Below are 10,486 nucleotides of genomic sequence, written 5' to 3' on the forward strand. Positions count from 1 at the left end.
TCATGCAGTTGACCTCAACCCATTGGTCCAGCCTATCCAGATCCTCCTGCAGAGCCTTCCTACCCTTGAGCAGATAGACACACGCACCTAACTTGGTGTCCTCTGCAAACTTACTGAGGGTGCACTCAATCCCCTCATCCAGATCATCGATAAAGATATTAAAGAGGACTGGCCCTAGTACTGAGCCCTGGGGAACGCCACTAGTGACTGGCCTCCAACTGGATTTGACTCCATTCACCACAACTCTTTGGGCCCGGCTATCCAGTCAGTTTCTGACCCAATGAAGCGTACACCAGTCCAAGCCAAGAGCAGCCAGTTTCTTGAGGAGAATGCTGTGGGAAACGGTGTCAAAAGCCTTGCTGAAGTCAAGGTAGACCACATCCACAGCCTTTCCCTCGTCCACCCAGCGTGTCACTTTGTCATAGAAGGAGATCAGGTTCACCAAGCAGGACCTGCCTTTCATAAACCCATGCTGACTGGGCCTGATCGCCTGCTTGCCTTGCAAGTGCTGCGTGATGACACTCAAGAGAATCTGCTCCATGAGCTTCCCTGGCACTGAGGTCAAACTGACAGGCCTATAGTTCCCTGGGTCTATCCTCCAGCCCTTCTTGTAGACGGGTGTCACATTTGCTATCTGCCAGTTGACTGGGACTTCCCCTGATAGCCAGGACTGCTGATAAATGATGGAAAGCGGCTTGGCCAGGTCTTCCTCCAGATCTCTCGGCACCCTCGGGTGGATCCCATCTGGCCCCATTGACTTGCATACATCCAACTGCTGTAGCAGGTTGCCAAACATTTCCTTGTAAATTGCAAGGGCCACGTTCTGCTCCCCATCCCCTTCCACCAGCTCAGGGTACTGGGTATCCAGAGAACAACTGGTTTTGCTGTTAAAGACTGAGGCAAAGAAGGCATTAAGCACCTCTGCCTTTTCCTCATCCTTTGTAACTAAGTTCCTCCCCACATCCAGTGAAGGATGGAGATTCTCCTTAGTCCTCCGTTTTGCACTGATGTATTTGTAAAAACATTTTTTGTAGTCTTTGATGGCAGTAGCCAGACTGAGCTCCAGATGAGCTTTGGCCTTTCTAATTTTGTCCCTGCACTGCCTTGCAACATCCTTATAGTCCTCCTGAGTGGCCTGCCCTCTTTTCCAAATATTGTAAACCCTCTTTTTTCTCCTAAACTAAAGCCAGAATTCTCTGTTCAGCCAGGCTGGTATTCTTCCCCACTGGCTCTTCTTTGGGCACGTGGGGATCTACTGCTCCTGTGCTATTAAGATTTCCTTCTTGAAGAGCACCCAGCCTTCCTGGACTCCTCTGCCCTTCAGAACTGCCTCTCAAGGGACTCTACCAACCAGTGTCCTGAACAGTTCAAAGTCAGCCCTCTGGAAGTCCAATACAGCAGTTTTACTGTCCCCTTCCCATCTTCTCCAAGAATGGAGAACTCTACCATTTCATGGTCACTCTGCCCAAGACAGTTTCCAGCCACCCCATCTCCCACCAGTCCTTCTCTGTTTGTGAAGAGAAGGTCTAGCGGGGCACCTCCCCTGATAGGCTCACTGACCAGCTGCAAGTGTAAACCATAATGATGGTTTATAAGCTGGTATTTAGAAACACTAAATATATTTTAAAGAAAAATACAGTTAATAGTGAAGAGAAAGCTTCATATTGACTATGATAAATGATTCATACTCTTATATTATTCATTTCTTTTTAATTTCCTTTTTCTCCCTGTACGTAATCCAAAAATAGATTCCATGTCTTTTTGAAATATCCCAAACTTGTTAAAAAGGGAGCCAAGAGAATTGGCAATGCATATGTCTGTAGGGAAGCAGAATAAGGGTCTATTTTGGGGTATTAAGAGAAGCAGATATAGATGCCTTAGGGAAAAAATGTATGAAGAGGGAGTTGAAAATCTGAATACTGCTAGTTTACAGATTTAAAATGCTTTTAGTAAAAAATCTATAAATTATTATTTTTTTCTTACAAGAAAAAGGAGTTCAGATCTACATAAGGAATTTTCCATTTATTGTTTTCTAATTGGGAAGAGTAAACAAAATACAATAAATATACATGAAGGCATAACACAGAACAACAACAACAAATAAGTCTGAATCCAACATTCCAACAAAGTCAATTCCAGAATTGGGATGAACCAAAACACTAGGATTTTGATCCAGACAGGGACCAAAACAGAACTGCCAAATATATTTCCACAATAGAAATAGTTTTGTTTGTAGTTAGGTCACAAACGGAGTTTGGTTTCTTTATCTATTTATGAAAATTAAGAAGTTTCTCTTCTTAAGCATTTCTTAATTCTCAATGAGTCGTCTAAAATGACTTGTTAATATCTTCCATAGTCCACCTCTGGTCTTGGGTATGAGTAAATCAGTTTGGAGGTTTTTCTATGTGCCCAGCTCATATCTAGGCAATGCTGTCAAAAGACACTTGTGCATATGTCAAGGAAATATCTTTAATGCCCTTCTACCAGTGCCTGTCCATAATATAGATCCTTGAGAATATATATATGTATGTATATGTATATATATATAAATGTTTTGGAATGACACAGGATATAAACAGGAAACTAGAGAGACTAAGTAGGAAATTAGGAGGATAAAATAGGAGGATAAAATGCATATGAAGCTTTTTTTTTATTTTTGCTGGAAGAGTCAAATTTATATTTTCATGGATGACAGTTGATACATTATCATATTTTATATCCACTTCCCAGATACTTCCCAAGTGACTTTAGAAATATACTGCTTGCATTCACTCCCTGTTTTAACAGACCTGGACAAGCAGTACCTAGTTTTCATAACCTTTTGAAGGGTTGCAAGCAAGTAATTCCACTTTAAAGATCAGTTGCTTCTGTTCTTCCAAGAGTGGTAAATTCACTTCTAAGACCTTTTACATATGTGGAGATACTGGTTGTCACATCTGCCCACTCTCCCACATCAGAAGAAGGAAGTGAAAATAAGATAAAGTTGTTGCCCATGTCTTTAAATTTTCTACCTGTAATAAGATATGTAGATAAGGTCTGTATGAGTGTTGTGCACATTGTATGTGAAATAGGTTAGAACAGACACAGTAGAAGAGGAAAAAATAAAAATTAAAAAAAAAAAAAAAAATGACAAGCATGAGATGTTTCTCCTTTTCTCTCATTCTTGTTTCTAATTTCAAATTTTCTATCTCTCCTTCTTCATAGGAGTAGACTGGCTTTTATCTCTGAATTTCAGGAAATTTTTTAATAGTTAATCTACATTTTTCAAGCTTAAGAAAGCTTTGCAAAATATTTGCAAATATTTTAGCTAGCCTTTCTGAGAATAAGGTACAAATCAGACATTCACAGCTCCAAGTCCTGTATCATCTTCCCAAAATATTATGAACTGTGTTCTTAAAATATGGTACCTGGGGCATTATATTTGCTGATCTCATAGCAGTTGCATCTAATTCTTAGGCTAAAAGGAAATGAAGTCTTTCACAGGGAAAGGATAGTAAATAATAAATAAGAAACTACGTATTATGAAAGATGACTTTTATAAAATACACAATTTTCATCTTGCTTCTACATTCCTGGACTTTGAAATGTGGTACTTGTGAAAAACTTTGAAATTACTGTTTGAGAATGGAGAGTTAGCACAAAACTATTCAGGCATTAAATAGGTCTCCAATCCTGTTAATATTTCATATGTGCAATAATAAAAGTTAGAAGCCTAAATATATCGCAGAAACTCTGCAGAAGTTACCCAAAATACAGCTATAGTAAAGACAGAATAAAAGAGGAAAATTGGCACAGTTTCAAGGCTGTTTGCTGCTATATATAAAGACTTTTCTTTTTCAGAATGTACAAAGAAATTCTAACTGTAACCTAATTTTATGGGATTTTAGGACAGAAAAGAAGTGTTGAAATCATTATGAACAAAAAAGTTGGTGAGTTTTTTGTTTAATGTTTTATTGTACCATAGTACTATATGGTGGAGAATAAAAGAATGTGATATTTCAAGCAAAATCAAAACAGCAAAGTCTAATTAATTATTGAAGAATGTCTTTAGGTGGACTAAAAATAATAGCATTCAAGAGTCAGGAAAGAGGAATCTTTTCAGTATGGCTATATGTGGATGGGAAAGCAGACCAATGACAAGTTTTGACCTGCTGCTGACTTCATTTATTTGTGAGTTTTGCATGCTGTTGTTAATCACATCTTTTGAATCTAAATCACCATAGGAAAGAAAGTGATTTTTGAGACTGCACCTGTGAGAGGCAGCATTTCACTGCCCTGGAACATGAGCTACCCCAGCACAGGTTCCTCTATTGAAGAGTCAGCTGCTTGTCAACAAGATGCAGCCCACCTAGCTCAGCCTTTTACCACTTCATAAGCCCTTTCAAGCCTTATGAGCATTAAAGTAGGTCTCATACTGATAACACAGTTTGAGGCAATCATCTCTTTCCCTTTTAGATAAAGACTTGAAAACTGACTTGCAGTCTCTCTCTTCTGTGCCACACAGAAAGATTTCTGCAGCCTGCAATTTCTCTTAGCTTAAACAATATTTATCAAATGAGAACATAAGTATATATTAGGTAAATAAGTATTTTCTTCACTTTGAAGAAGAGCTTGGTTTTCTTTTGTTTTATGGCTGGTATTCCTTAACAGGATTCGGTTTAAAATACGCATAAGAATAAAAACATGTTAAGGGGCTTAATCAATTCAACTCCCACTGAACCATAAAACAAACATATTCTTAATTATACTGCTTTATGCTTACTCATGATCCCTACTGAAGAAGAATGGAATAGATGGAATTTGGACAGTCCTGTGTCATTCCTAATTACTTGTTGCAAACACTGAAACTGTCAAATTGCTTTGGGAATAGCTTTCAAAAATTAGGAAAATCTAATTAAATCTCCAGTCCAGAGTGAATTGGATCCTAGCTGACTTTGGCACATTTAACTTGCTATATTTGCACATATCTGACAAAAATTGATTTTTTTTTTTTTTTTGGTATGTTTTGCATGGCTGTTTGAGAGCTTTTCCCATAATTTGCAGTAAAACTTGTGTTACTACTGTATTTCTGTTCCACTCTGAATTTCCCTTCAGTGTATTGCCTTTCTCTTTCATGCCCTCATGAAACATAGGGTATTTTTTTGCATTTCATCATGAACACCAAATTCCAAGGAGTAAACTTGCTTAGTTCCTTTTAACAGGAAAGATAAATTCACCAGTATTAGCCATAAACACAAGGAATCAGATCCCATTTTTAAACTGACAAAGCTTGACTGAAATGAACTATGGTGTTTTAAAAAATTACATGACTCAGCAATAAATGTTAATCACTGTTCCATTATTCACCTTAAATAGATGTTGAATGATATTTTGGAATTATTGCAAGAATCACAGGTTTTTGGATATCATATCTAATCCGTCTTGCTCCAAATCTTAACCTTCCTTGTAAGCTTTGGAGAATTTTATCCTGTAGACAGAGATCAAGAATCATCTGAAGGAGGATGGATTGGATATTAGATTATACCAGTTTTATCCAAACAGGTAAAGAGTCAACCTGGTTTATATAAAATATTAGATTATTGTTATATATGGAGTGGTAATTCATGTCAAGAAAATGGTTGAAATTAATAAAGAAGGGGGAGATTTGGGAATGTGGCCATGGGGGTTGGAAAGCCCCATGGTTGAGATAACATTAGACTCTTAACGATGAGGCCATCAGGAATGTAAAAGAGTTTAGAGGGAACAAAGAAGGGTGATTCAGGAGACTCCATGCAGTCTCAGGTTGCTTGTTCTCCAGACCTTAAGGCATGGAAGTTTCTGGGCAACATGATGCGATGAAGTTATGTCATCAGTAAAGAAGCAGAAAGAAGGAATGAAAAGGAACAGGCTAGCAGAACGGAGACCAGGACAGGAACAGGAACATTGATTGCCTCATGAAGGTATGTTCGGCCAGACTCAGCAAACCACTCAAAGAAGCTCGTACAGGAAGTCACTGGAAATGGGCGCACCAGAGCTGGGAAAAATCTTGAGCTGAGAGAAGCGGACCTGCGCACACAACTGCCCCTCGCTGGTAAGCAGTTGCGCATTATGGGGAATCATACATCCTCAGGAACAAAGACTGTCCTGGTAACCTTACAGCTTATTCTCCTTCTTAACAATCAGTTTATGAGATACTGAAATATGGGACTGATGTCAAGGTGTGGGACTCTGCAACTAAAAACGGCAAGGTTGCGGTGGAATTGCTCGGCACCTGGCGAGCAGTCTCTGAGGCCTTAAAGAACCATGTGGAGCCACAATCAGAAATGTGTAGTTTGCCAGACAGTGAGGGAGCTGTGGGCTCCTTTACTGATCCGACTGCTACGCCATGGGCCCCTCTGCTGCTACAGCCATCGAAGGCTTTTGCTGTTACACCCCTTGTTGACCTGAACGTGCCTTTTGACCCAGGCCTCATTGGACTTGAAAAGAGAGATGGATATACTTTTCTTCGATCTGGGAAGAATGGGATACATAAGGCCTGAAGACCGAGTTGGTTGACAACTTAAAGCAAGACATATTGTTCAAAAGGAATGGAAAATGGAGACTTGTCTGTAATCAAGAAAAGGAATGGGAAAATGGAGACCGTTAAGCCATGGAACTTAAAGGATTGTTTGTTACCTTTTCTGATTGTACATATGTATAGGCAGACTCGGGTTTAGTATGTAAAAGCTATGTTCTGTATGTTTAGAATGTTAGATGTTCGTGTGTGCGTTTTGGTGGACTGTAGACTCCCCACACACCCAGTGCTGTTTACTTGCCTTTTATACCTTTTAGAAATATTTGTTTTATAAATATTACTATATTCAGATTGAGTTGAGACTTCATTTATAACAGAAGGAACAACCGCATGTATCAGTACAGGCTGGGGGGTGACCTGCTGGAGAGGAGCTCTGCGGAGAAGGACCTGGGGGTCCTGGTGGACAACAGGTTGGCCATGAGCCAGCACTGTGCCCTGGTGGCCAAGAAGGCCAACGGGATCCTGGGGTGCATTAAAAGGAGTGTGGCCAGCAGGTCAAGAGAGGTGATCCTCCCCCTCTACTCTGCCCTGGTCAGGCCTCACCTGGAGTACTGTGTCCAGTTCTGGGCTCCCCGGTACAAAAAAGACAGGGATCTCCTGGAAAGAGTCCAGCGGAGGCTCACAGACAGGATACGGGAGCATCTCCCTTAACAGCTCCATTAATACAATGTTTCCACAGTCTTCTAACACCTGGATTACCCCTAACAATTGAAAAGAGGAAGATGCAGTCTTTCTAGACCCGGCTTGCATCGATAAGAATCCCTGGTTTTGAAGACAACATCGAACAGCGAGTTGCATAGTGGGGCTTTGATCCTTCCACAGTCCACAGACTCAAAAGTTTGCAGAGAGGAAGCTTTGCAGAGCTGTACAAACACTGAAGATCCAGTTCTGCAAGAAGCTGATGCAAAAGCTACATGGCAATGGGCAGTTTGGGTGAGGAAGAAAGAGAATGGCATTCTCATGGTACATGGTTTAACCAAGTTTAGTCCTGTGGGCTGTGTCAACAGAACTGGCTAAAGTTTGTACCCTTTCAGGACACTGAGGACCCAATTTCATGTCTTTGGGCAGCACGGCTAAGTGGGCAGTGTACTCCGTGTCACCGGGGACAGAGGAGGGATTTACTGATGGGCAATGTCAGTGTGCCCTGCACAATGCTGCTGCCACTTTGCTGGAGCAGTTTGCGTGCTCCTAGCACCAAAACGTGCCTCTTGGAGGGCTGGGGGCAAGGCGAGGCAGAGCTGGAGGTGGTGTCAGCAAAGCCTCATGGCTCCTGCCAGGCACTGCACCAGGCCTCAGCCCTGAGAGGCCAGCCCCGCCCTGCGGCCTCCTGGCATCCATTGGCTGCCACAGCTCCATGCTGCCTAGCAACAAGCACCAGCAGCCTTGCTATTGGCTGTGCCCAGAGGCGCCAAGGCAGGCGGCCAATGGGTTGGTGCCTGGCCATAATGGAGCAGAGGTGTCACAGGGCAGGGTGGGTGATATGATGCTGGGTGTGCTGGGGCTGGGGCACTCCGGCTATGGTGGCACACAGGCGAGGCATGGCCTTTGGGCTGCTTGTGGCCCCTGAGGAGTGCTCCTGTGTGCAGCTCTTGGTGTTGTCTTCACTGTGTGACCCCGCAGGAGGGTGTCGTCGTGCAGCTTTCAGTGTTCTTATCACGGCAGCCCTGAGTAGTTCTGCATCGTTCGGCTTTTGGTGGTTCTCCACTGCAGCCTCTGAGGAGTGCTTTCTTGAGCAGCTTTTGGCGTTTTCTTCACTGCAACTGGAGGAGTGCTTCTGCGTCCAGCTTTTGTGTTTCCTTCACTGCGTTTCCACTGAGGATGCCTTCATTGTGCAGATTTTGGGGTTCTTCACACCACTTTTCCCCTGAGGAGGGCTTCATCATTCAGCTTTTTGTGTTTTCTTCACTGTGGCGCTTGAGGAGTAATTCTTCATGGAGCTTTTTGTGTTTTGTTCACCTTGTGGTCCCTGAGGAGTTCTTCATCGCACAGCTTTTGGGGTTCTCTTCACTTTGGGACTCTGGAGGAATGCATCATCGTGCAGATTTTGGTGTTTTCTTCACTACAGCCCTGAGGAGCTGATCGTGCAGCTTGTGGTGTTTTCTTCTACTTGGCCCTGAGGAGTTCTGTACCATCCAGCCTTTGGTGTTCTCCTCACCGTGTTTTCCATGAGGAGAGCTTCATCATGCCACTTTTGGTGTTGTTTTTACCTTCCAGCCCCTGAGAAGTGCTTCATCTTCTAACATTTGGTGTTCTTTTTCTTTTCTTTTCTTTTCTTTTCTTTTCTTTTCTTTTCTTTTCTTTTCTTTTCTTTTCTTTTCTTTTCTTTTCTTTTCTTTTCTTTTCTTTTCTTTTCTTTTCTTTTCTTTTCTTTTCTTTTCTTTTCTTTTCTTTTCTTTTCTTTTCTTTTTCCTTCCCTTCCCTTCCCTTCCCTTCCCTTCCCTTCCCTTCCCTTCCCTTCCCTTCCCTTCCCTTCCCTTCCCTTCCCTTCCCTTCCCTTCCCTTCCCTTCCCTTCCCTTCCCTTCCCTTCCCTTCCCTTCCCTTCCCTTCCCTTCCCTTCCCTTCCCTTCCCTTCCCTTCCCTTCCCTTCCCTTCCCTTCCCTTCCCTTCCCTTCCCTTCCCTTTCCTTTCCTTTTCTCATTCTAGGCCCTGAGAAGTGCTTCTGTGTGCGGCTTCTGGCGTATTCTTCATTGTCGTCCATGAGGAGTTCTTCGTTGTTCAGCTTTTCAGGATCTCTTCACCATGTTTCTTCTGAGGAGAGCTTCATCGTCCAGCTTTTGGTGTTTCTCCACTGCAGCCTCTGAGGAGTGCCTTCTTGGGCAGCTTTTGGTGTTTTCTTCACTATGTCACTGAGGGGGTCTTCATCGTGCAGCTTTTGGAGGTTTTCACCACACCCTGTTTCCCCTGAGTAGGGCTTCATCATTCAGCTTTTCGTGTTTTCTTCACTGTGGCACTTGAGGAGTAATTCTTCATGGAGCTTTTTATGTTTTGTTCACCTTGTGGTCCCTGAGGAGTTCTTCATCGCACAGCTTTTGGGGTTCTCTTCACTTTGGGACTCTGGAGGAATGCATCATCGTGCAGATTTTGGTGTTTTCTTCACTACAGCCCTGAGGAGCTGATCGTGCAGCTTGTGGTGTTTTCTTCTAATCAGCCCTGAGGAATTCTGCACCATCCAGCCTTTGGGGTTTTTCGCCATGTTTTCCTTGATGAGAGCTTCATCATGCCGCTTTTGGTGTTGTTTTCACCCTCCAGCCCCTGAGAAGTGCTTCATCTTCTAGCATTTTTTTTTTTTTTTCTCATTTCAGGCCCTGAGAAGTTTTTCATTGTGCAGCTTTGGGTGCTTTCTTCACTACGGCCCTTGAGGACTTCTTCATCATGCAGCTTTTGGTGTTTTCTTCTAGTCAGTGCTAAGGAATTCTGCATCGTGCAGCTTTTGGTGTTTTCTACAATGAGACATTTTTTGGCATCTACCATGTCTGCAGCCAGACCAACAGCTCCGTGACTGATGTGTGAAGAAGCACATTCTTCTGTTGTTTTCAATCTGCCAATCAATCCTTTCATGTAGTGCTGTCTTTTTTGTACTAGGGCGTGCCATGTTCTGTCATTCTGCTATAAATCTCTTTCAAACAATTTCCAAGTTCTCTTGCCTCATGTACTGGGTTTATGTGGCAAGGTTTTGGTAGTGGGGGGGCCATCAGGGTGGGTTCTGTGAGAAGAATCCAGAAACTGCGCCATGTTAGAGAAGGGCCCACTGCTGGCCACAGCCAGGCTAAGAAGCACTGTTGTTTGTGCCTCTGTGAGGCCAGATTTAAGAAAGGTTAAAAGAAACAAAAAACAAGAACAAAAACAAACAAACAAACAAAAATTGCTGCGGAAGAGCAGCTGGGAGAGAGGGAGGAATGAGAAACAGCCTTGCAGACGCCAAGGTTGGTGAA

Source organism: Aythya ferina (assembly GCF_964211825.1).
Source record: "Aythya ferina genome assembly, chromosome: 1".
In the NCBI taxonomy this organism is placed as follows: Eukaryota; Metazoa; Chordata; class Aves; order Anseriformes; family Anatidae; genus Aythya; species Aythya ferina.